We start from the raw sequence: 25,296 nt of genomic DNA, 5'->3' as shown, positions 1-25,296 counted from the left end.
TGGCCTCTCTCTGGGATAACTACAGACATCACTCCCAGCCCCTCCGGGCTGGTGTTCACTCTCCAGGGGCCCTGCATCCGCTCTCAGATTATATATTTACTTACCATTTATTTATTAATAAATTCACACCAGATGTTAATATGCCAGCTATGTTCTGTTAAAAATGCATTGGCATGTTTGAGAGATTCTGAGTCAATTTCATAGTTGACTGAAGAATAAATGATTTATAAAAATAATTTGCTAAATATAACATGTGATAATTATTGATTTCCACCAAATATTTGATTGTTAAAATTGATGTTAGTTCCACAACCTCATTTTTCTTCTGGATAGAAATCGATATTTGTGTAAAGTAGAAATCATACAGGTTTATAGCACAAAATTCCCAAATAATTTAGAATTAGTTTCCTGGCTAAATGAAGCTAACATGGTTGAGTTCAACAGAACAACATCTTATGTGCATATTTTTTTCACTAAGAATTATAAGGGGAGTCGGTGTCTTGGAATTGAACACTTTAAAATAGATTATAATAACTGAAATTAGAATTCTGCTACCTCCTTCTCTATTATTATCCTCCATTAGGAAAAAAAACATTTAAAAAATTTATTTAATTTACCTCAGCAAGGAAGCTAGATGTTTTGTACTCTCTACAGGTGAAATAACTTATAGGAATGCTTTTTAAAACTGCTGAAATGCTTGACTTGTGTAGGAAAAGATTTTACAACATGAGGCTGGGTGATTTTGAGAATGAATTTATTAAGGCTGGGGGCAGTGGGACGAAAGAAGGATTTAGGGCAGAAAAAGTAACAGGAGTGATGATTTCTGTGACTCCCTAGAAAAGTTACAGAAAAGGAGTGAATGCAGGTAGGGCTCCTGCCGGCTCACAGTGAAGTCAGAGAAAACGGGGCCTGGGGACGGGGTCGGGGGTAAGTCTGGATGGGCTGCCACTGTCCACTGCTCCCCTGGCTGCAAGTCTCCTTGGGACCCTAAGAGCTTAGGAGGAAGTAACAGGTTCACGCCGGGGAAAGACGTGTGGCCATGCTCCAGAGTCTTTGTTCTGAGGGCTCGTTATCCTTTTTCTGCAGGTGGGAATCTTAGGGGAGGATTTCGGCGTACCATCCGTCAGCTTTCCAGCTGCACTTTTAATAACATGCTGATCCTACCCCTTTGGCTTTGTCCATGTGTCCTTTACGCATGCTTGCTGATGGCCGTTCCTCTATTTTCCCCCACTATCCCTCTTCCTTCCCCCTTCTGGTTACTGTCTGTTCTTTATTTCAGTGCCTCTGGTTATATTTTGCTTGCTTGTTTGTTTTGTTGATTAGGTTCCACTTAGAAATCATTTTTTTTTAATGTTAAAGGAAAATAGTGACAATTTAGGTGGCACTTAAGGAGTTCTAGATGATTTGTTAAGGTTTTAACAGAGACCTAACAATTTGCAAAGAAAAAAAGTACGTCTTGAAATTAAGGCTATTATCTTGCATAAACAAACCATTATTCCCATCTGCTAATTACATAGTTAGTCACACCTACTTATATACAAATATACCTGTGCGGAACTCTCTCGTCCCACCAACCCATACTTACACACTCATTCATTAAGCCACCAGATACAAATTAAGCATTTTTTATATTCTAGGCACTATTCAAGGGGAAAAAAAGAAATAGTGAAGAGTTTGTAGCATGAGGAGGAGAGAGCGATACTTAGTAAAGTGACAAGTGTCACGGTGCGCATCTGTCCAAATCAAGGTGTGCCAGGACGTTTTCAATTTATTGGTGCAGAAAGGTCATGAGACGCTGAATTTAAACAACAATGTTACTCTTTGTCTTTAAGTAATAATAAATGCAAAATCATTCTAATTTAAGCATTTTTGTAGAATAAGACATTTGTTGATGTCATATCAGAAAAAAGCTTCAGTGGAGATAAAATGGCGTACACTTTTGTAGGTAGACATCTCTATTCTTTGAAAACATTTGTTAAACTCATTTCTGTGAATTCTAAAATAGAATATAGATGATCAAAAGGGGAAAAATCACATTTGAGCAATTTATTATACTGTTTTCCTGGGTTTAAATAAATGAATTGTTGCCCTTATTATTTTATACTTATTCTGGTTTGACATGTCTTTAAATTAGACTCTTAATTTGCAAAAAGACATATCACTTCTTATTAATTAAATTATTTTTCTACATGTGTTTAGTTTTGTCTTTGCATTTGTATAATTCATTTATAATAGCTTTGTCTACTTGGAATAACTTTTGCTTGTAATAATTATTTACAATTCACGTTTTTAGCTGAAGAATTTTATAAGAGGTTGGTTTATTTTGCATTTTTATGTGTGTAGTCAGAAATAAAACAAGACATGTTAACAGATATTATTTGTGTGTCTATAAAAATATATATCTTTTACTCTCTCAATAACTTCTTTTGTCTTTCTATGTATATTTGTTTACATACAAATATTTACAAATATGTTTGATATAAATACTTGACATATTTATATCAAAGGGACATTTGCTAACTTTCACCTTCTTAATTGAACTTCGGTGCACAACTTTTCTTTATATTCTTATAATTGCTTCTTTAATCACAAATATATTTTAAATTACCTGCCACATGTTCAAAGTATAAACACCTTTTTATAACTCAACTTATCAAAATGACAAATAAATTCAAGGAAATAACATACATTGTAACAGATAATTTTGAGGGGAACTTCTAATATTCAAAGAATACAAGTAACTATTAAATGATTTTCCATTTGTATTTGAGAGTTTATTAAGCTAATGTTACTATTATCTAACTTAATTATATTTGGACTATTTAGAAACATTTTTCATCTTGATTATTATGGAATAACAATTTATCCAAAACCTTTTATGTGGTAGTGATAATCTGCTGTTTTTGTTTTTAAACTCTCCTTATTCCTATGAAGTTAAACTCCCACTCTTTTATTAATTTTATTTATTTATTTTTAGAGAGAGGGGAAGAGAGGGAGAGAAACATTGACATGCAAGAGATGCATTGATCGGTTGCCTCTCGCATGCCCCTGACTGGGGATGTGTCCTGCAACCCAGGCATGTGCCCTGACTGGGAATCCAACTGGAAACCTTTCAGTTCACAGGCCAGCACTCAATCCACTGAGCCACACCAGCCAGGGCTAAACTCTCCACTCTTCTTAATTAGGCATTTGAGGTGGGGCCGACCTCCCCACCACCTGGCAACACAATGCAAGTGAGGCTCATCGATGAAGGCTGGCCTTCCATTTCTGCCAAGTCCACCTGATGTACCAAAGACCAACTCAGAGACTGCCGCCAGGAAATCAGGAGCAGGCTGAAACACAGAGGGGCAGCAATGGAAGAATCAGGAATGGTCACTGAGAGCCAAGATGTGCCATAGAGACCAAGGCTAAAGTCATGCACCCCTTCATAGTCCCAATCACTGCATATGGATGCAGAGAAGAGGGCCGATAGGAAAAAGATTGATTTATTTGAAATGTGGAGACGGAGGAGAGCTCTGTGGATACCTTGGACTCTTGGACTGCCAGAAAGATGAAAAGTGGGTCTCAGAACTCATGGCTGAGGCAAAATGACACAACTGGGCTGTCCTATCCCTGGGCACATCACGAGAGGCTGGGTACTTTGGGAAAGAGAGTGAGGCTGGGAGAAATACATGTGGCAGGACAAAAGGGAGACCAAGTATGAGAAGCATGGGCTCCACAAAACATGTCCTAGGTGTGACTGTGCGGGGGCTGAGCAGGGCTGTTGAGGACGGGACATGCTGGGCGCCTCCCATTCACAGGGTCGCCAGGAGTTGGAGTTCACTCCATGGCACATGCCACACACAAGTGAGCAGGTGACTAAGGCAAGACTCTCCAGAGTCCCTGCTAAGGCTCCAGTGGAAATTTTGAGAAAATGGAATCTGTCCTCCTGCTAAAGATTGTAGGCCAGTAGAAAGCTGACCTGAGGCTGTTGGTGGTGGTTCTGCCGAAGCAAAGAGTGGAAAAGGTCTTCTGGTAAAGATGGTAACAAAGGAAAGCTGATCCTTGAGATGTTTGCAGAGTATCAAATTTTATGCACATCTGGAAACATCAGTGCCAGAAGTCAGGTTATCCTTTGGATAGTTTTGCATTAAAAGCCTTAATTTAACAAACAGTTCTTAGGTGACAAGTACGGCCAGGTAATAGGCAAGATAATTGGAACGAAGTGATAGGAAACGCCAATGTCTTTGATGTGTTTTGAGGAAGACAGATGCAGAGGAAGGAAGTTCAGTACAGTTTTGAAATATTATGAGACAGATACGCTCAAAGTACAAAGGGGCCACAAAGAAGATGGCAGTCAAAACAATATAAAAAGTGTCAAAAAAGAAAAATTTTATAAAGCTTAAATTGTGCATTATATTCAATAGGCAATCATAAAGCAAATACTTTTAGAGGATGCATTCTCCGAGAAAGAAGAAGTTTAAAAAAATAGACTGAGGCATGAACAGCAGAGCGCATGTAAAAAATCCTCATGTGTGTAATTTTTCTTCATGTTTCTATACTTTGAGAAAAATATGTGTTGATGACCTTTTGATATATTTCTTTGAATTGTAGGTCATCAGACATTCAGAGTGCCTGAACACCTCCTAGATCAAAAATATATCACATTCATAAAAATCATTTTTAAATAGCTCCAAAAGCTGCCAATATAAAATCTATACTGGCAAACATGCAAGACTTGTGGCAATGAATACATTGGTTTTTGTAGTAACTTTCAGCAATGGAATTCATGGGTTTGGAAACAAAGATGTTTTGTTATGGACAGCCATTGAAAGTGGCAATTTTGATTCATGGGATGGCATACACATATTTGAGCAGTAGTTATAATTAATTGCACTATTGTTATTTCATGGTCTATAAGCAAAATGCAGGTTTAGAAAACTGCAAAGGTGTCTACAATATATTGTTTATGAAACTGTAATTAATGAAGTATGTCATAGCTAAATCAGTGTGTTCATATGTAAATATATAAACATATACATACATGTAACAACTTCTACTCAAAACACTGGAGAATACGATATCTGAAATAATTCTCTGGGTAAGACTAATAGCATATAAGACACTGGCGAATAAGATGGTAATGAACTTGAGTGTGTAGTAACAGATCTATTGAAAAGAAAGCAAAGAGAGGAGCGTGACTGCAATTAATAAACATGTCTTGAGATATATGTCAGAAAATATCAGTTGGTTTATAATAAATTGAAATCCTAAAAGAAAGTATATGTTTTTTAAAATGGCTAAAATATTTCAATTTGATGAAAACAAAACCTCACGTATCCATGTTGTTTAACAAATTTGAAACAATATAAACAAGTGGATATGTATCCACATGCAAAAGCATGAATTTGAAGGCCCTAACACTGCATTGCTCTTCTCGGTTTGGCAAGGATTTGAGGTCTGTAGATGTGGAACATGTTCTTGTAGTGCTTTGTTCTATTTTAATTTGTTCAATCTGGACTATTGTTCTGAACAAATCAGTAAGGTAAGCTGTAATAAAGATCGATCTCCTTTTATGGATCCTTAATTGCCTCTTATTGCAACTGCTGGTTGGATCCAAAGGTCCTTTCAACTGCTTCGTGGTCAAATAAAGTGTGAGATATGCCGGCGTGAGTAGCAGGGTGGTGGGGGCATTTAGCACTTTCGTCTACGGTCGGTTGCCATTTCTAAAATGCATCTTAGTAAATCCAAGATCACTGACTTGCAACCAACTAATTGACTGCCACTGCTAATGTTTCCCTCATTTTTATAATGTGCATAAGATTGATACTACTTCATCTTGTTCTAATTTATTTATGTGTATGATTGTAGGTTATGAAGTCATCGTCTGCCCACTAATTTATCTTTCCCTGCTGACATGTTTCAAAAAAAGGAAACTTTGATTACATATGCTCAAAGACTTCAATAAATAAAAGAGAAAAAGTGTGTTTCTCTTATATGTAAATTTCTAATGAAGAAAAATCTTTGATTATGTTAAATAGCTGGGGACAAGACAAATAGACTATTTTTAATGTATCAACTTATGAAAGTAAATTGATCAGTTTCTTGAAATTGTTGGGACAGAGTGATCTTGGAAATGAAGTATAATTATTGTTCTTTCTATTAATAATAATGATGAGAATACTATATCTCCTTCAGTAATAAAGAATAGGTTGTTATATTAGTTAAACAGATAATATAAATTATATGAGAAACATAAAAGCAAAACAGTGACGGGCACATAAAAATGTGCAGAAATGTGAATTATACAAACATGGGCAGAGATCCTTCATCATTTTGTTCTTATACCTTTTAATAGTCAAAAACTTAAAAGAAAATCCTATTCTTTATGCAATTTACTGCATTCTGAAGATAAAAACCTAGCTGCTCAAAAGAAGAATATCTCTCATAGAAAAGGCAAAAGAATTTCTCCTCAACTTTTTTCCACTAAAAAGTTCTTTTTGACTAAATGGACAGTGTACTCAATACTATTAAATAGAGCTATTAATAATATTAAATAATATAAAATATATGTTATGAAATTATTACTAGAGGATAATTTCCAGGTTGTTTATATAATGCTTTCTAGAAAATTCAAGAAATTCTTCCCATTTCAGTTCTGTCCTTAGGCACACTAGGCCAAAAATCTTATACATGAGGTTAAAAATTCCCCAAACCTTACTTTCTTCATTCAATTATTTGTTTAAAATCATGCATACTATGCCCTGGCTGGTGTAGCTCAATGGATTGAGCGTGGGCTGTGAACCAAAGGCTCACTGGTTGGACTCCCCAGTCAGGGCACATGCCTGGGTTGCTGACCAGGTCCCCAGTGGGGGCCATGTGAGAGGCAACCACAGATTGATGTTTCTCTCCTCTTTCTCCTCCCCTTCCCTGCTCTCTAAAAATAAATAAATAAAAAAATAAAATATTTTTAAAAAGTCATGCATATTATATGATCCCATTTCTATGAAACCTGGGTATTCGGAATAGTTACGTCCCACAGATGGAGTGGAGATTGGCGGTTGTCAGGGCAGAGAGGGGGAGGAATGGGGAGGAATGGGGTCGGACCTTGTAGCAACAGTAACGCTTTTTCATCAGGTAGAATCGGTGGCTGTACCACAACATTGTGAACGCACTAAACGCTACTGACTGACATGCTCGCTTGAAAATAGTTACTTTCATGTTATATGAATTTCATCTCAAAATTGTTTTAAAAATATAGACAAAATAGTCACCAAAATACAACAATACCAAGGGCAGTACATTTGACCCCCACACAATGCGATGTACAGATGATATCTTATAGAATTGTAGACTAAAAACCTATGTACATTTGTTACAAATTCTCATGTCACTGAAGGTTAAAAATAAAAAGAAGTTTGGGTCTTAGATTCAGGCAGATAATGGCTTTGACCCCTGCTGTCCCCCTTGCCAGTGCTGGGACCTTGTTCATTCATAAAACATGGTACAACAGTAATAGTACCTCCTCGTAGAAGTGAGGTGAGGCTGAAGTAAAAAATACACATAAACCTATTTGGCAATTAGAATGCTAATGGTAATCAGTGCTCTCATTTTTATTAATGTTAATTCCATAGAAGTCCAACTCCACAAAGAGCTTCTGAAATCACTTTTTTTTTGCCATAGAAACTGTTTTAAAATTCTAACAAGCAAAGTTTTATAACTCTTATCTTCTACTGCTTTTGGATTTTGAGCCACCATGATTCTCTGATTTCATTATGTAGCCTAATTAAAACTTCTATTCATGTAATTGATACTATTTTGTTGTTTAAAAATATTTACATGTATAAAATGTCAATTCAGCCAGATAGATTTGGCCAAAAGTTTCAAATGGTGAATTCCTTCTTCTATGTTTTATTTTAAAGGTTTCCTTAATTTCCTTCTCTACTCTTTCCTTCTGCCCTCCTTCCCCATATCTCATTTATTCTCTTTGTGTGTGTGATTTACAATTCCAATTTAATGATACACATTTCTGAGTAGTTGCTGGATCAATCTCATTGTTTCATAATCAAATCCACAAACCCCAAACTGTGTGGATTTCAGAAGGCAAGGCAAAGTCTAAAACAGTATCATTCTGTCTCATGCTCCATAGGAATCAGATCCTCTTTTCCATGATGATAGGTACTCTAGAATCCATAAGAAGATGGGTTGGTCATACCCTTTGAGTTGGTCAAACTCTCTGAAACGGGCTCAAAATAGGCACAATTCAAGGCATGTTCATGTGAACTCAATAGTTAATCTAATCATTCCTCTCTATTAGAAGAACGACACCTGCACTGCAGAGAGATTGGGGTTTTCCACTGCTTCTCAAGAGTATTTAGGAAGGTTGACTAGAAAAATCACATCCTGTAGAGTTGGGATTGATGAACTCAGAAAGTAACTGGTATAAGTATTCATACAGGAAGCAAACTACACCTGTAAAATATGCATTTCTAAATATACTTTCTGACATGCAGCGAGACATTTTTCATTACAAAATCAACTTCCTCTTTATGTGGCTGGATTTTTCTAGAACTTAGACAATGTTTTTGGCCCAAAATGCTTACCTTCAAGAGCATATGCTACTTGTGGACAGCAGATGAAATTATTTATAAGCCTAACTAAATCAAAAGAAATAGAAAGATTTAGAACATCTGATTATTTGGGACAGTTTTATTTTGTGAGACTGTCAGAAACAATCCTTCCATAAATGTAGTAAAATTATAAGAGTAAATATGCTGTAATTAGAAAAAACATGAATAATTGATTCATCCAATTTATCACAAGTATAATGATTTGGATTTCAAAGGATAATAAAAATTAAAGGATACAATATTAATGGCATTTGGATGTATAGCTCTTATATAACCATTTTCTGAGTGGCACTATTTTTAATATCAATTTCTATCATGTTTCCTTGTTTTTTTCTTGATAGCTACTCTCACACAAGTTACAGAAACACAGTGAAAAATAAACTTTATTTACAACCTGAAATATTCCAGAATTTATTAGCTGTCTTATTTTATGGATTACTAGAATCAACAGAAAGTAGGATATTGCATTACTTTTCAATATTCACATTTATTTTCTTTTACCATCAAAAAGATCATATAAAATCATGCAAGCTGAAAAGCCGCTTCAAGACTTCACTGCCTAGAAGCACTTTAGAAGTGACATTTTCCCCCTTTGATTATAAAGTTGCATTAGTCTGGATTGTATATCACAGAGATTGATGGCATTATATGTGTTATGTTTAAAGCAACAGACTTCACAGCACTCCTACTCGATACTCTTCACTTAATCATGTATTTTTACTAAGAAATGCATTTAAATATTTGGACATTTTTGAGCATTGTCACAATAAACATAAAATGCAGTTTATAAAAATGCTTTCAGCTTAAGTGTAAAAATTCTGCCTCTTGTTTTGATTATTTGTGAATAAATAGACTTTAATACACTGTAAATTTTATTTATTTCTGTATAAGAAAAAATGTTCAAGCAGAATGATCTGTCCAATGGACATGCATTTAGAGCTTTGTCTCAAAGTCCAAATGACCTTCAGAAAAGATTCCTATAAACTTATAGCACATCTCAGAATGCCTCTGAACAAACTTTTCTCCTTATTTATAAAAGTAGTTGAGTGAAGAGTTTCTGTTTCCTGTTACACTCTTCACAATTGTTAACACAGTTTGCATTTACACATTTATGTTTATTTTTCTCTAACTATAGTTATTAGTTTAAAATAATGTTTGAAGAATCAAAAAATCTCAAGAGCCCACAAAATGTGTTCTCTACTTTCTAATATGTTTGAATAGTAGTTCCTACTGCAACTATTTTACATAATTTCTATCATTCAAACGATTAAAATCACAAGCATAATCTTTAAAGAAACATTATTCTTCAGGGTTGACATAGCTGTTTTCATCTTGTTCTGTAAAAGTCGTAACACAAACAGGAAGGGTAGCAAACAACTAATTGCAGAGATTTAGTAGGCGTTTCTACTGATCCCTAGTATTCAGATATTATATTATTAAATTTATAAATAACCATATAATCAATATACAAAGTGCAGTACACTTAGACAATAATATAGAAAATGGGAAATGCACAGTGCATCCACATGTTAGCAAAGGCATTAATGCAAGGAAATAGGTGGTAGACTAATGAGCAGTCCTCAGTGGCATTGACATAGGGAGGTTTTCATGTCTTGGGTCTCCTACTCCCTTATCCTTGTGTGATCCTAAAGTTGGTTTCATCAGTACACCTAAAGATATACAGGTGTATAAACTATAACTAAGAGCAGTAGAAATATAGCACTGTCCATGTATTTTGCAGCGATAGCGTCTTATCGTTTTAAGCACTTCAGAGAGTGCTTAAGAAAGCACCCGGCCTGCAATTTATTGATGTCTCTGAAGACTGGCATGTTATTGGAGAGCATCAGAGTCATCTATGTTTATGCAATACTAAAAGAGCTCATTAGGTGAATGAAAAGACCATAAATTGAGTGTCTGGCTTAATGCACACTTAAAAGGTAGATTTTATTTAATAGTTTACATTGTCATCACTTAAGACATATTAATTTGCAAATCTTCCTAATTGCCTAAATTAAGTGTATCATTGTGAGGGAAAAATGTGGATGATGAAATAAGAAATACTTTCCTCTATATTTTAACCCTAGCTCTCATACCAGATATCCTTTGGAACGTTTCAAATAATCATTTCTTGGCTCTAATTACTTTTCCAAAAAATGTGTTTTGAGCTAAAAATATCCCTTGGACTTTTTCAGCAACTATTATGTGCAAAGTTCTGTGTAAGCCACTTGGTATTTCTAGGAATCAGTCTATGGTGCTAAATACGGCAAGGGTTCATGTACATCTTAAGTTTGTAGCTGGAAGGACCTTGGGGATGGCCCAAAGTCGGAGATAAACACTGGGTTCATAAACACTATTAATGAGATCTATTGAGAACAGTAAATAGAAAACACATTAAATTACATTCCCATTTTGCATAATTATAACTAATTATAGTTATTAGACTAATGATCTTAGTCATCAAGAACAATGTAATTGTTATAAAGGTTAAGAAACATAACAAATTGATATCATTCTATTATGGTTCTTTCATGAGTCCCTGGATATGCATTTTCAGTTTTCATCACGGGCTTTTTCTTTTCCCCACTTTGCCTGTAAATAGGAGTTTTCTCCTGAATTGCCCCTAATGCACCATTCTTGGTCTTTTCAATCTCTGACCCTTCAGACTCTATTTTATTATCCATGAATGCCCAAAAGTTAAATTACCAGATATATATTGACCACTTCTAAATCCATAATTCAGCCCCTTGCTTTTGGATATGTCCTTGTGGACTTGCGCCTGGACACTGTACTCGAATACACTCCAAACAGTAATGCGCTACCATATTTTTATGTAATGTTCCCAACACTGTTAATGTTATCTTGTGCAGAGAAAAATCTCTAAAATCTCAATTTAAAATATTAATAGTGATGTTAAATGATGAAACATTTCCAAAGTAATGAAGTTCTCATTTGTAAGCACCATAGTGAAACCAAAGTCCAATGTGACTTCAGAAAGCATTTAAATCAAATGACTACATGCCAAATTTTCTCATTTATAGTCTTTAAAAAAACGTTTGTAAGCTACTTTGAATTCCAAATCACAGTTTTACGAGCATCTTTAATTACAGATATATATATATGACAGGATGTATGTAAAAACATTCTTGGAACAGACCAACCATAATACTGGCATTTAATAACAGGTAGCTAAAGAAGACATGGGTATCACAGGATAACACAATCTATAAGAGCAGGTGCAGCCTGGGCGTTCCAGAGGCTACCTAACTTACTGGGGCACATTTAATTTCTCATGCAATGGTGTCACTTTCTGCTTTGTAGTTCAGCAGACTTGGAGGATTTGTGCTCATTTATCTCCGAGCTCAAAGAGTGACTTGAGATTTGTCTTGTTTACTCCCAAACACTGACCAGGGTCTTTAAAGCGGACACATTATATTTCACAAGCTCCTCTCTTCACGGTTCTAATCCACCTTTAATTCAACAATATCTATCGTTGTGGAATTCTCAGTGAATTATTGAAGTCTTGTACATGCAGAGGACTAAGTTATGCCTCTCAGCTTAATGCTGTTGAAGCCTCAGAGATACATACGTCTGTGTAAACCCTCCTCAGAATATTCTTTTGAAAACAAATAAATAGATTGACAGATTAATCAGTAATTGCTAAAGTATCATTGTATAAAAAGTTTTGCTGCAAGAATTAGATACCTTTTAATTAATTTTGGTAAAAATATTAGTAAAGTACACACTCTACCCTCCAACTGTGCTTGGCAAAGCTTTTTGTTTTGTTGATAACTCTAGTGTTCTGATAACTTTTGAACTAAGAATAGAGATTAAGAAGCCCAAATGTCAAAATACAATTTAAAATAAAATGAAAAAATACAGAAATTATTTTTAAAAGTGTCCAAAATTGCAGAGGATTCAAATAATTCAAATAATGCATACATCTAACATTTAGCCCCTCTGATTTTTTTGCTTTTACATGACAGACATGTATGAAAGATTTCACAAATTTTCTTAGTCTTCCATTCAACTTTTCATATATCATAATAGAGCATAAAACAAAGTAACAACGTCAAATAATGTCAAACTTTAAATGTGCATAATATTTAAAATATGCAAATTATTTAATGAGATGCATCCATAACCATGTGAATTCCTAAATATAGTAGTAATTTTCACTTTAATATAGTATACATAATAAACAACTTGTTTATTTTTAAGTGTTTAGTTTAGTGGCATCGAGTACATTCATATTGTTGCCCAACCTTCGGCACCACCCAGTACTAACAATATTCACGCCCCCGTGACAGAAGCACTTCAGTAAAAATTTGGGAAGTGCCATGATGCGGGGTTCAGTGCAATATAACCTTATTTATTTCAATGAATAACTCACATTTTATATTCCTAGTGTGGGCCTCTTTAAGCACATGGATTATCTTTATTAAAATGGTTTCAGAAAAACTTTAGTCTTAAACTTAGGAAAGTTGGTGCGCAGACATAATTCTACCGTGTATGAGGTTTTTAATCTTGAGCGTATTAACTACAGAGCAAGAAAAACGAGCGATCCAGACCTGTCTGCTCACTACCCACCATGCTCTGCGCTCTCACACGTAGCTCTGAGTCAACCCCGTTGTCCTTTGTATGTACGTGGGGACTAAGGCCAAAGTCAGGCGAAGCAATAAGAAAAAACAAAAAGCAGTAAATACAAACAAGTGTGCGTCTTCTACCGCCATTGTTATGTACCATGACCCATGTCGTGGAACTTAAATGAAAAACAGAATGTTAGAACTAAATAGTTTACTTATACTCAATCTTCCAGTGCTAAATTGTATTGTAGAAATGAATACTCCTACCTCTCAGTTTAGTTCATTTGTCTTTAAATCAAGTAAATATGGACCCCGAGGAACCACCTAGAGAACAAGCTAATTTAACTATGAATTGGCTCAACTTTGATTGAAAATATTAAACAAACTCCCTTAAATACTATAAAATTAAAATGTAATTAGATGCCTTTCTAGTTTAGCATGCGAATGAAGTTGAATATATTTATTTCAATGTTTTGCAGAAAATACTAATGACAAATCTTTAAGTTTCTGTGAAATTTATTGGAGATATGTAAGGGAATCATTGTGTTTGCCTTTATAAATCTCGTTCCTTTATTAATGAAGCTTTATTCATTTGATCACAAGCATTTGTCACTTTCCTGAAGCTTTTAAAACAATAATAAATTTTAATATATGTCTATATTTACTATAGAAATACTCTATCATCCTCTTCATATTTGAGTTAGATTATCTTCTACATTTGTCTAATGTTTGGCATTAATTGTAATAGGCAATTTTATTATAAAACATGCATAGTCTCACAACTATCAAAATATTTACTGAATATCCTTGATTTATTACAAGATCATGAGTTAATTTCCAGGTATTTAAGAATACTGGTGTTAGAATTCTGAACATGAAATCTCTTAAATGTATATTTCTTATACATAAATATGTTATAAAATATGAAAATGATACCTTCCTAAAACTGCAAATTTCTATTGGCCAATATCATTTTTAAACTTTACAATAAGCAAGTGCATCTCAGAATTACCAGTTGCATGTAGTGAGAAAATAGTATGTATGTGCTTTTGACTAGTTTCATTGTGTAACTTAGCTAATGTTTTCCTCAGAAATTCCTTTGGTGGTAGGCACTATCACCCTCTTCATTTTACAGCTGAGGAAGTTCCGACACAGAGAACTGAAGTAATTGGGCTTAAATCTTATAGAGAATGAGTGCCGTGGGTGAGATTCAGAGCCAATATGACTGAGAAAAACCCCATCCATGTGGCAAAGTGGTGGGAATAGATAGGAGACCTGTGCTCTGGATGAGTCTGTAGTCTTGTAATACTGAACGACAGTAAGATAGTAAAATAGACGTCTATTCTATAACCGTCTACCTAGCTTAGGACCGTCAGTAGAACTGTTGGCTCTATTCGTAGAAGAGGGGGTGGAAGACTGGGGAATTATCTCATCCTTGATGACTGGCTGTGATTCAGACAGAAGAAGGAACTAATAAACACATTTTCAGTTGGAGCAAAGTATCTAAGATATGCATCAAAAAGCCCAAATAAGCATTTCTTCGACTGTGAAGACACAAATGGAAGTGGAAGGACCTTTACACATTGAGAACTAGAGGGACTATGATGTAAAATTTTCCATACATTGGGCAAGTCGATCGGTTCCATCTAAAAAAAATACGGACAGAATTAAAACATCAGTTTAAAAAGTGTTAAGGAAGAATTAGATTCAGAGTGTAGGTTTGATTAACTCTCTGAGGCTGGCAAAAGGCGAATGATGAAGAGTAATTCCAAAGTATTATCAGATCAAAGGCCAGTTGAAGCCTCACTTTCAAATACAAGTGGCTTCAGAATAAGATCCTAGGTGGCTTATGAACAGTGTGCTTTTTCTTTTCCTTTTAGTTACCTAATCCAACATCCTGGATGATCCCTAATCAGGAGACCACAGCTGAGTTCTGAGTAGTATTTGCATACAACAGAAAATTTTCTCAGACATCATCATGGACTCTGAACCAAACGCCTTGATATTTAGCAGCACTTCGGAGCCCAAACCCCACTCACTGGTGGACCAGCATGCTAATAAGCCACCTATCCATGGTGTTATTAGTCACACTCTTTACTGCTCAAGGGTGTAGAGGCAGTGACCACAACAGCAGGCGTTCAAGGCCAGGTCCTTAACCTGTCCCCTCATAAGCCGCCCCCTGGAGAAGGAAATGCAGTTAATGACACATTAACAGTAAAAGTTTTTAGTTTTGTAGATCTACTCTAATTCTTCACAGAAGGATCAAACATCCCTGCTGGTGATCATTATAGATGCAGACTAAAAGCAGTGTTGTCCTTTGCACTGGGAGGAATAAAATGCAGAGAAGTGGTAGGGATGTACTTGTTTTACATGAGACTCTTAAGAATAGGACTAAGCAACCAAACCCTGCAAGGGTGAGAAAGTGGAAATCAGACAGTTGCCCCAGGGCATCATCCTTTCTTTGCCCCCCAAACCCACTCTCTTCATAGGGAAGATTCACAACAAGTCATTCCTTTCTGGTTTCTCATTATTCTCATGTGTGACAAACCCTATTTCTTTTCCATTTTCACTGCAAATCCACTTTCTTCCAATTGGCCACTGAATGTAGGGCTTCTTCTGGCCTCTTTCTAGAACCTCATTGCTGCTCGCCCTCTGCCTAGGCAGTTTCATCCACAACCCGTCACCACCTACATGCCAGTGGGTTTCAGATTCCTAGAGCTCCAACCTCTATTTGTGCAAAAATGCCCCCTTGATGTTGCTGGGGGCTATCTCCACTGGAAATCAAACACAAAGTTAAAACACAGCTCTCTGGAACTTTCCTCCCCAAAATGTCCTCCTCTCATGATCCCTAGTTTAAGAATGGGTTCAGTATTCATTCTGTCCTGAAGGACAAAAAACTGGTGTTATCAGCTTTTCCTTTTATTTCATGCTGCCATAAGCAGTACATCATTGAAATCACTGAATCCTATTGGTTCCAAGCAAAGGTGTCCCTACAGCCAGGATTGGATGCAAGGATATTTAAATTCGGAAGATAACTCAGGAAGCCAAGAAGAAAGTAACATAGAGAAGGGAGAAAAGCCCATAATAGATGTATTAATGGGGGTTACTGGCGCCAACAACTGGGGTGCATTCCCCTTCAGGAGCCTCTGATAGACTACATAGCACACTTCTCCAAATTCCCCTGCTCCCTGAGGAGGGAGGGGCTGGGGTTTATCCAGCAGCCTCCTTTCACCTGTGGTCAGGTGGGAATCGCTCCCCAGCTGTGAATTCTCCAGCTCTCCCTGCCTGCTGCACAAAGGAACAAGAGAACCTTCTAAGAGAGCAATGCCCTTGGCAGGTTTGGAACCAGGGACAGGCGACCTCCAAGGTCGGCCAAGTGTCCCAGGCAGGGCACTGACAGCACCTGCTACACCTGTCATTCATCACACGGGGACTTCTCTCCATTTCCATGTCTCCAGCCTCATTCAGGCTTTCATTCATTCCTTTTTTGGATGCACACCTGTCTTCCCACACACATATGCAACCAGTGATCGTTCCCAAAACACAGGGTGGGCTACATTATACCCCATCTGTTCATTAGCCTTTGGCGGCTTTACCTTGCTCCTAGAACAGAGAGCAAGGGTGAAGCTGTTGGCGTGCAGTAGAAGACTACTCCAATGTCCTGCTGCTGCACTTCTCCCCAGTATTTTTATGTCCTACTCATACTGACTTTTTAAATAGTAATGTCCTAAATATACTATATGGCCTCCCAGTCTGGACACTTCACTGTGATAGGGAAGGGCATAAGAAAACATCCCCTATCAATTCCCTTTCAGAGTGCATACCTCGTTTACTCGTTTGTTTCATCTTCAAGATTTACAATGCAGCATCTCAAAATATTTTCTCCAGTTTTCTAGTGTTCCCAATTTTCTCAAAAACAAAAATGGTGCTTAAAATACTGCTATAAAATAGTCTCCTGATCAGGTACCACCAATTGTTCTTTGGATGTCAACCTAACCTCTCTTTCTAGAGGCTTCGTCTCATTCAATGTTAGCAAACCAGGGCATTTTCTTCATTGTACGGTCAGACACTGTAATTACACAATGACTGGTGTGAGTATTGATTTGACTAGGTGTTTGATTATTGATTATTTGACTAGGTGTTTGATTATTGCTTCTACGATTTGCTAAATTATGGATTTGGTTATGTTATTTGCTTCTCTAATCTTTGGAGTACATCTGGACATTGAAAATATCATGTATGCTTTATTGGAGTACTGTGAGGATTCACTTAATTAATTTTATGTAAATTGCTTAGCAGAGTGCCTGGCAAATTGACAGATGCTAATGAATGTTAGCTATCATCATCCTCATCATCCTCATCATCATTTCAGTCTCCCAGGATTCGCTCTCCTTTCAACACAAACAGCAGTTCCTTCATCCTTTCTCCATTTAATATTTTCTGCTAACAAATGCAAAGAAAACTTTGTAGAAATTCTCCTACAGCAAAAACTTGAAACAAAATGAATCATGTATATAGAAGTAAGTTTCCAGAAGAATTTATTCTTTAATAACTTCAAAAGCAACATGATTGCTGATCACATCCTGGTATGGTATCACAATGAAGCAGTGTTGCAAGTCAAACAAAAAATAAACAATAGATTTAACTGCACTCTGCTAACAAGCCTGTTTCAGAGCTTAGAAATGTCTCAATTGTTCAAACAGAAATTGCACAGAAAAGTATGACTCTAATTAAGACTTGAAAGCAAACTGAAAATCGACATTGTGTCAAAAAACATCTTGTACTGGATTTGGCTTAGAGTTATTTATCCAATTAAGGAAATAATCACTGGTGCATTACAAAGAATGGTATTTGCATCTTTGCTTTTTGTTTTAACTTTATTTCTCTTTTTACAAAATATATGAACCTAGTACTAATTCCTTTTTTTCCCCTGGAGTATGTTGAGCTACCTTTAAGCTCAAATAAGCCTAGATTCAGGGAGGATTATGGAGGAATTTGCTTTTTATCCCACTTTAAAATGTCAAATGCATTTTCCTCAACTGCAGTATATGCCTGTAATCACCTCTGCTCCTTTTTGTTGCCAGCAAGGCTGAGTCGTGTTTTAGTCTTTAATACAGAGTTTGCAAGCCATGATAATTTAGAAAAAATAATTAACACAAATTACACAGGAAGAAACACTGAGCTTGAGTAGATCTCTTAAATATTTTCTCTTTCTCATTGCTATTTACACCATTTATGTCCCTTTTCAATGGTGTATTGTCCTCCATGGCTGTTCTCAATTACTACATTTTTCTCAATATTTTTATGTTTCTATACACTATCATTTAGAAAGAATTTAACATTCATTTGTATTAACTTTGAATACACAGTTATTTAAAAACATAGGCATGGCTTAGAAGGAAAATGTATCAATATGATATTAAATTCAGTACAAGGTATTAGGAGAATATTTTACACGATTCAAAGTATTGAAACTGAACCTAGGTTTGGCTGCCTGTTGTAAGGAGACTCGAACTTGTGAGACAGGTGCTGGTGAAAAGGAAATTGGTTTATTTGGGTGCTGGCATCTCAAGCAGATGAGGGACCCTGTCCCTTTAACATCTCTGGCCAAGCCAGCAAGTCTTACAGGGAGTTGGTGGGAACTCAGGAGGGTAAAATTGCTAGGGGGAGTGCGGACATGCAGCTTCTATTGAGAGAGAAGCAGGAGTAAGGGGAGGAGGCGAAAGAGGAGTTGGACGGCCCCGATGAGCTTTAGCCCTTCTTTCTGAAGTCATTTCTCAGTTTGCATTAGTCTGACTCCCTTCCTCAGGCACCTGCAGTTTATTGTTGGCACCTCTCACAACTGCAAGGAAAACCTAAGGTACAGGATTGGTTATATGCTTTGATACATTACAGAATACATAACTGTGATTACAGGCTGAGAGATACCAAAGCATCATTACAACTTAACATCTTTGGGCAGGAGGGAGAAGAGAGGAAGCAGAACAAAGAGATCAGAACCAAGAGATCAGGGGAGTGGTTGTGGATGGGCAGGCAATATCCCTGCTGGTCCAGACGTGGGTATTGCTGGTCAGCATCCTTGACGTGGCCATCTGGTTCTTCTTAGCTTGGAGGGATCTGAGGTAGTGCTGCTTCTTAGTGTTACACAGGAATTGAATCTTTTGATTCTGGAACACTCAGAAACCTTTAATGGAAACTCTAGTTTTAAGAAAAAAATCATGAGCTGGGATTAATATTTACTGTGATTAATATGGGTAGACATATGTAACTATAGTGTATTCATTCCTCATTATGATATTTCTTCTTCATAAATGTATACAGCCCTCAAATATTTTCTCCCATATTTCTTTCCAATGATGATCTTTTAATTAAAAATACGGTTTATGTATAAAGTCAATGGATTCATTGATACATATTCTAAGTTTGTATCTTTATGATAATTACATTCATGTGAAAAATACAAATTTTAATTTTAATGAAAGTGATATCTACTGATGAGCCTCTTACATTTGTTATCCTTCACAATTTTAAAATGATAATAACATGATCTAAAATTGAGATGTGCTTTTGGTTGGAACTAAATATTTAAAATGTACTGATACTGCTCTTTTGCAGAATGTGTTAATTTCAGATTTTTCATACTACATAGAATTGTGTTACTATAATGGGGATGCTTTGCACTACATTGATATAACCTGGTAGCCCGGCAGAGTGTACTGGAGTACGCATGCGTGAACAGTGACAACTTCACTGTACTAGTCAGTGGGGGGTGGTAGACACCGTTGGGTGAGCATGTGCACTGAGTGGCCATCACATTCAAAATAACTGAGTGAATAGAGCAATGACTCTGCATCCAAATGTGTGTTGAGCTTGAAGTTTCCTCCATGGACACTATTTGGATGATTCAAATGGCTTTCGGGGGCCAGGCAATGAGCACAGCACAGTAAAAGCGTGTGGCACAAACACTTCAAAAATGCTGGAGAGTCTGTTGAAGGTGATCTACATTCTGGAAGCCCTGCAACAAACACATCTCAGAATGTTGAACAGGTACGGGCTGCCATTGACAAAGACAGACAACTGACCATGTGAGAACTAGAGGCTCGCTCACCTGGGGATTCCGAAAACTGCTCTGTCCAAGATTCTGACGCAGGATCTTGGCGTGAAACCTGTCATGGCAAAATTTGTTTTGTGGCTTCTGCTACCAGAGCAGAAGGGACATCATACTGCAGTTGCTAACGACACTGGGAGAACTATGTGAGGTCCCAAGGTGACTTCTAAGAAGGGGACTGAGACATCATTGTCCTATGTACTGTGTTTCCAGTATCTGTGTCTTTGTTAAATATGTCTATTTTCCATAGACACGTGAAAAATACATAATTGGACACCTTCTGGAGGTATTGATGATAGTTCTAAATTCCCTTCATAAAGTGATTTCTTTCCAATTTTTAATACTTATTTTAATACTGTTTTCTAAATTGAACTTTAGTACTAGAGGCTATACTTCTAGAAGCATTTACTTCGGAATTTTGTAATTGTTCAGGTTACCTGTGAACTCCCCATACAGAAGAGCATCATTTCTTATTCAAATGAACTGCATAACCTACACGTGGACTATCATATCAAAACCCACACGTAATGATGCATTTATGATGATGCACTAATTTGTAGAACGATCTCCCACTGTATTTCCAAACAGTATTTCCTTTGAAGTATTTAATTCTCACTTGGTACTTATAATCTTAACTGTGCATTTAATTCCTAGATAATTGCCATGGATATTTATATGGTTGAACTTTTATCCTATTATGTGTTTTATAATTGCTACTATTAAATCATTTCCCAAAGGTTTACTTTTCAGGCTCATATAGTGTTTCAATGTCATATTATTTCCCAAAGCACAGGTTTTATGATGTGATATTCAACATAGGCTTTAACCCGGGCTCATGAGTAATGACAACCTATTAATATGCTTTATAAAAATTTTACCTTTACATTTTAAGACTTGTAATTGTATTGTTACCAATATTCTATTTCATTAATTCTTTCTTATGCATGGTAATGTTTATTTTCCTGCCTTTATATCTTTGTACTTTACACTATACTTTTATATTCTGTATTGTATTATGTCACTACCTTTTATATCTTTGTATTTTTTGTCTTAAAAATTGTTAGCTATAGCCCTGGCTAGGTAGCTTGGTTGGTTGAAGGAGTTGCCAAAAGCTTGCAGCTTCAATCCCTGGTCAAGACACATACCTAGGTTTGGGGTTCAATCCCTGGTCAGAGTGTGTACTGGAGGCAACCAATTAATGTTTCTCTCTGACATTGATGTTTTTTTCTCTCTCTCTTTCTCTCTCTCCTCATTCCTCTTTCTCCAAAATCAAAAACATATCCTCAGAAAAAAATAATTAGCTACTACGTTATTTTTAATATAGCCAAATATTTCTAATTATAAGCACATAATTTGCTTTCCAGCATTGCTGGATAATTATGTTTTAAAAAACTGTATTTTTTAATTAAAGTTTAATTTTCCACCATTTTTGCAGTGACTCAAGTATGATCTTAAGTAATTTTATACAGCCAGGAAAATCATCACTAATGATTACATTTGCTGTTAATGTATCACTCACTCTTCCATAACTATTTTAAATTTCTCATCATACAAATACGAGCTCATAGTTATAATAGTGACAGATTCTAATTTTCTTTCAGAATATTTCTCAATGTATATTGCTTGTTTTTCCTAGGGCATGTTACTCCTTTGCATTACTGTAAGTGTTTGGGGAAATAAGCTTTTTGATTCAGGGTAATATCAAGTATACCAAAGTATAACTACCGCAATACCAACTGAACGCTTCCAAGGGGATGAGATTCTGTGAAGTGCAATTTGGTCCATCCATTACTTTTTATAGTAACATTAAACTAAAATATATGCATTGCATGTGACAATATGCTGCATCTTCGAGCCATTGAAGAGATCATAAATACATTATAAATTTTAACCATGCATACATAATCATGAATGGCAACAATAAAATGGCACAGTTTATAAATGAAGCCTATTTCTTCCTTGAAGGTTTTCAAATTTACAAAAGACTATGTATGACTTATCTTTAGAGTTTAAATTTTGGAGTGCAATAATAAATTAGGTATTTATAATTACCCTTTATTGCATTATTCAAAGATGATAGATGATTTACAAATTAAAAAAGCTACTTGGAAATCATATTGTTCTGTATCTCTTACTGGTGGAGAACACTTGGTGGACATCCTGTCTTTAGCCTGGAGAGACCTGCAGCAGAGGATCAAGGGAAACTGTAATCCAGATTCTCGACCCACAGAAATTATAAGGTTATAAATGTATGTAGCTTCAACCAGCAAAATTCACAATAATTTATTATGTAGCAATAGGAAACCAATACAGACTATAAAGAAAAGGCATTGAGGGATTTAGAGATATATAAAGAGATTTGTAAAATGTAAGTGTAACAGTGGGGAATTCTAACCCATCCCACCATTTGTCTGACAGTGTTTCTGTACATGCTAACTCTGGCTAACATGTAGCTTGTAGATAAATAGCATATTTGTATAAGCATCCTAGGAATTAACTTCAAAAGATACAGACTCTGACCGTCAGGCATCTCCGTGCAGGAAATCTGCTGGCCTTCCTCCGTGGAGCTGGGATGACGTGAAGCTTAGTTAATGTGAATTCAGGGTGATGCACCCGAACCGTCACTTGCCTTATAGGATTGCACTGTGCTCATCTGCGTGTGGAGAACTTTGTTCTCTTTCCCCTCTCTCCTTGTGAAAACCCCTGACTGCACCGAGAGGTGGAGATGGGCTTTGAGACAGGAGTCCCCTGTCTTTCAGGTGACTGGCATCTGAGTAAACCGTTTCCTTTACATCAGCACTTCTCTCCCCAGTACTAGCGTTCGAAGGGGCAGGCAACTGGACCCGCCTTTAGTTACATAAGGCTATTTTAAGAAAAATAAAACAGCAAAAGTTGAAGCATAACATATTTGGTGTTAAGCTTCCTACCATTTATCCTGATTTCCAAGCCAGAAATCCTACATCTTATCCATTTTCCACTAACTAAATAGGTCACTAAATTTTTAAGTGAAAGATTAATTTCATATGTTAATAATGTCATCTATTTAGGCCAGAGAATTGTTCTTATATGCATCAACCCGATTTCATTGTTTATTATTTATATGTGTAATCTGTGTACATGACCCATATAGAAAGAAAACTGGGGTACAATCCGTGACGTAAGTTGATTTGAATTTGTTTTTGTTATGTGGCCATGTGTAGGTCTTGGTCAAAGTGAGTACATAAAATAGGTTAAAACTTTAAGCACATACCAGCCCTAAGATCTTGAAATATGTAAGTAGTACTGAAATACATCTGACCATAGGCTAGACCTTGACTATGTAGAGGAAACTGTTTAAGATCTATCTTATGGTGCCTCTAGTGTTATGAACTGAGCTCTGTAAGAGTTGAGTTTAAGGTGATTAGTGTCCTCATGTATGTATCAAGAGAATACAAAACCACAAAATAACCTGCAATGGCCTCACTATTTCTGTGTCAGTTTGCTAAAATGTAGTCTGCAATTATGCAATCAAATATCTGTATTAAGTCAAGCATGTGTTTTTAAATAGTCATATCAATACATTTCCTGGTCCACGTTCCATTTAGGCATTTTATTTTTTAATTTAAAACCTTTAGACATTTGAGTGCTTTCTTTTTGTTATTGATTTGTAGGTTTAACTTTGGGGCACTGAGTCCATCTTTCTGGTCCAATATATAATCAGTTCCCCTGAGTGTCCTGTGTGTATTAGAAGAGAATACACAACCCAAAGTTTCTGAGAGAGCACATTGTCATTCCCACTGGGTCGACATTTTTATATTACCTGTTGAAATCTTCTCCACTCTTTTATTTGGCTTTGTCTGTTTAATCTGTCATTTATTGACAGAAGGTATATCAAGAACTGTCCATTTTGGTTGTGGGTCTGTCTTAGTTCTGTTCTCCAGGAGAATTTTAACGTCCATGAATAAGGCAAGAATGCAATGTTTGTTAGGTGTCTGCTAAGTGGCAGGGATTTAAAACTATTTTTAAACAGCTATTTTGATATAGAGATAATATATTTACATATCATATTGTATATGATATAGTGTATAATTTTATACCTGTTGTTCTATGAAATAATTTTTAAAAATCACTTGAGAAGAACACGAAATAAATCATGCAGTGTTCTCCTTTTATCCTTAAAGTCTCCATAGTATTTTGCATGTGGGAAACAAATAGATTTTGCACTGATTTTAGTAAAGAGGCAGATTGGTTAGTGAAATATATTAAAACCGAGAGGCTATCTTTGTAGACATCAATGGATACTTACTAAATAGTACTCTAAAAATGATCATGGTTTGCTTTTCGTCTAGTGGTTTTTAGGTCCCTAACACTTTATCACACTGCTAAAGGAAAAACGGAAGTTTATGTACTTTCAGCGAGTGAGGTTAATATTGTCTTAATACTTATCAGTATGAGACATCTACAACAATACTTCTGTTGTTTTCAACTTAATCAGACTGAAATTTTAGATGAAATCAAAATAGAGAGACCAAAATAGAGGGCTTCCTCATTTAAAAATTTAAAAATACACAAGGAATACAAACCCTTCTCAGTTCTGCGGAACTTAGTGTACGTTTTCTCAATGCTGATAGAGTTAATGAAATTTTGGACAGATAGATTAAAGAAATGGCCTGACCAACCCAAATCACCCTTTTAATGATGACTTCCTTCAACACCGAGTTATATGTATGTTCCATAATCTGATGATCTGCAGAGATATTCATTTTAAACTTAATTATTTGATAAGATTAGAAATAAAATATTGATATGCATCTCAAAGATATTTCTATTTTATTATACATTTAAAAATGGTCTCTGTTAACATATACTTGAAGAGAAAAATATTGAAAATGGTCCTTGGAACAGAACATTTTAAAACTCAGTAACTATAATAAACGTTGACTGGCTTTTACAATTTTCCCAATACTAGAAAACATGTTGTCTTTACTCCTATTGAGAAATGCAGTTCTAATCATAT

The sequence above is a fragment of the Artibeus jamaicensis genome, unplaced genomic scaffold (assembly GCF_021234435.1).
Source record: "Artibeus jamaicensis isolate MK-2021 breed Jamaican fruit bat unplaced genomic scaffold, CSHL_Jam_final scaffold_833, whole genome shotgun sequence".
Lineage (NCBI taxonomy): Eukaryota > Metazoa > Chordata > Mammalia > Chiroptera > Phyllostomidae > Artibeus > Artibeus jamaicensis.
The sequence above is the reverse complement of the archived record's forward strand: the minus strand, read 5'-3'. Positions refer to the sequence as shown.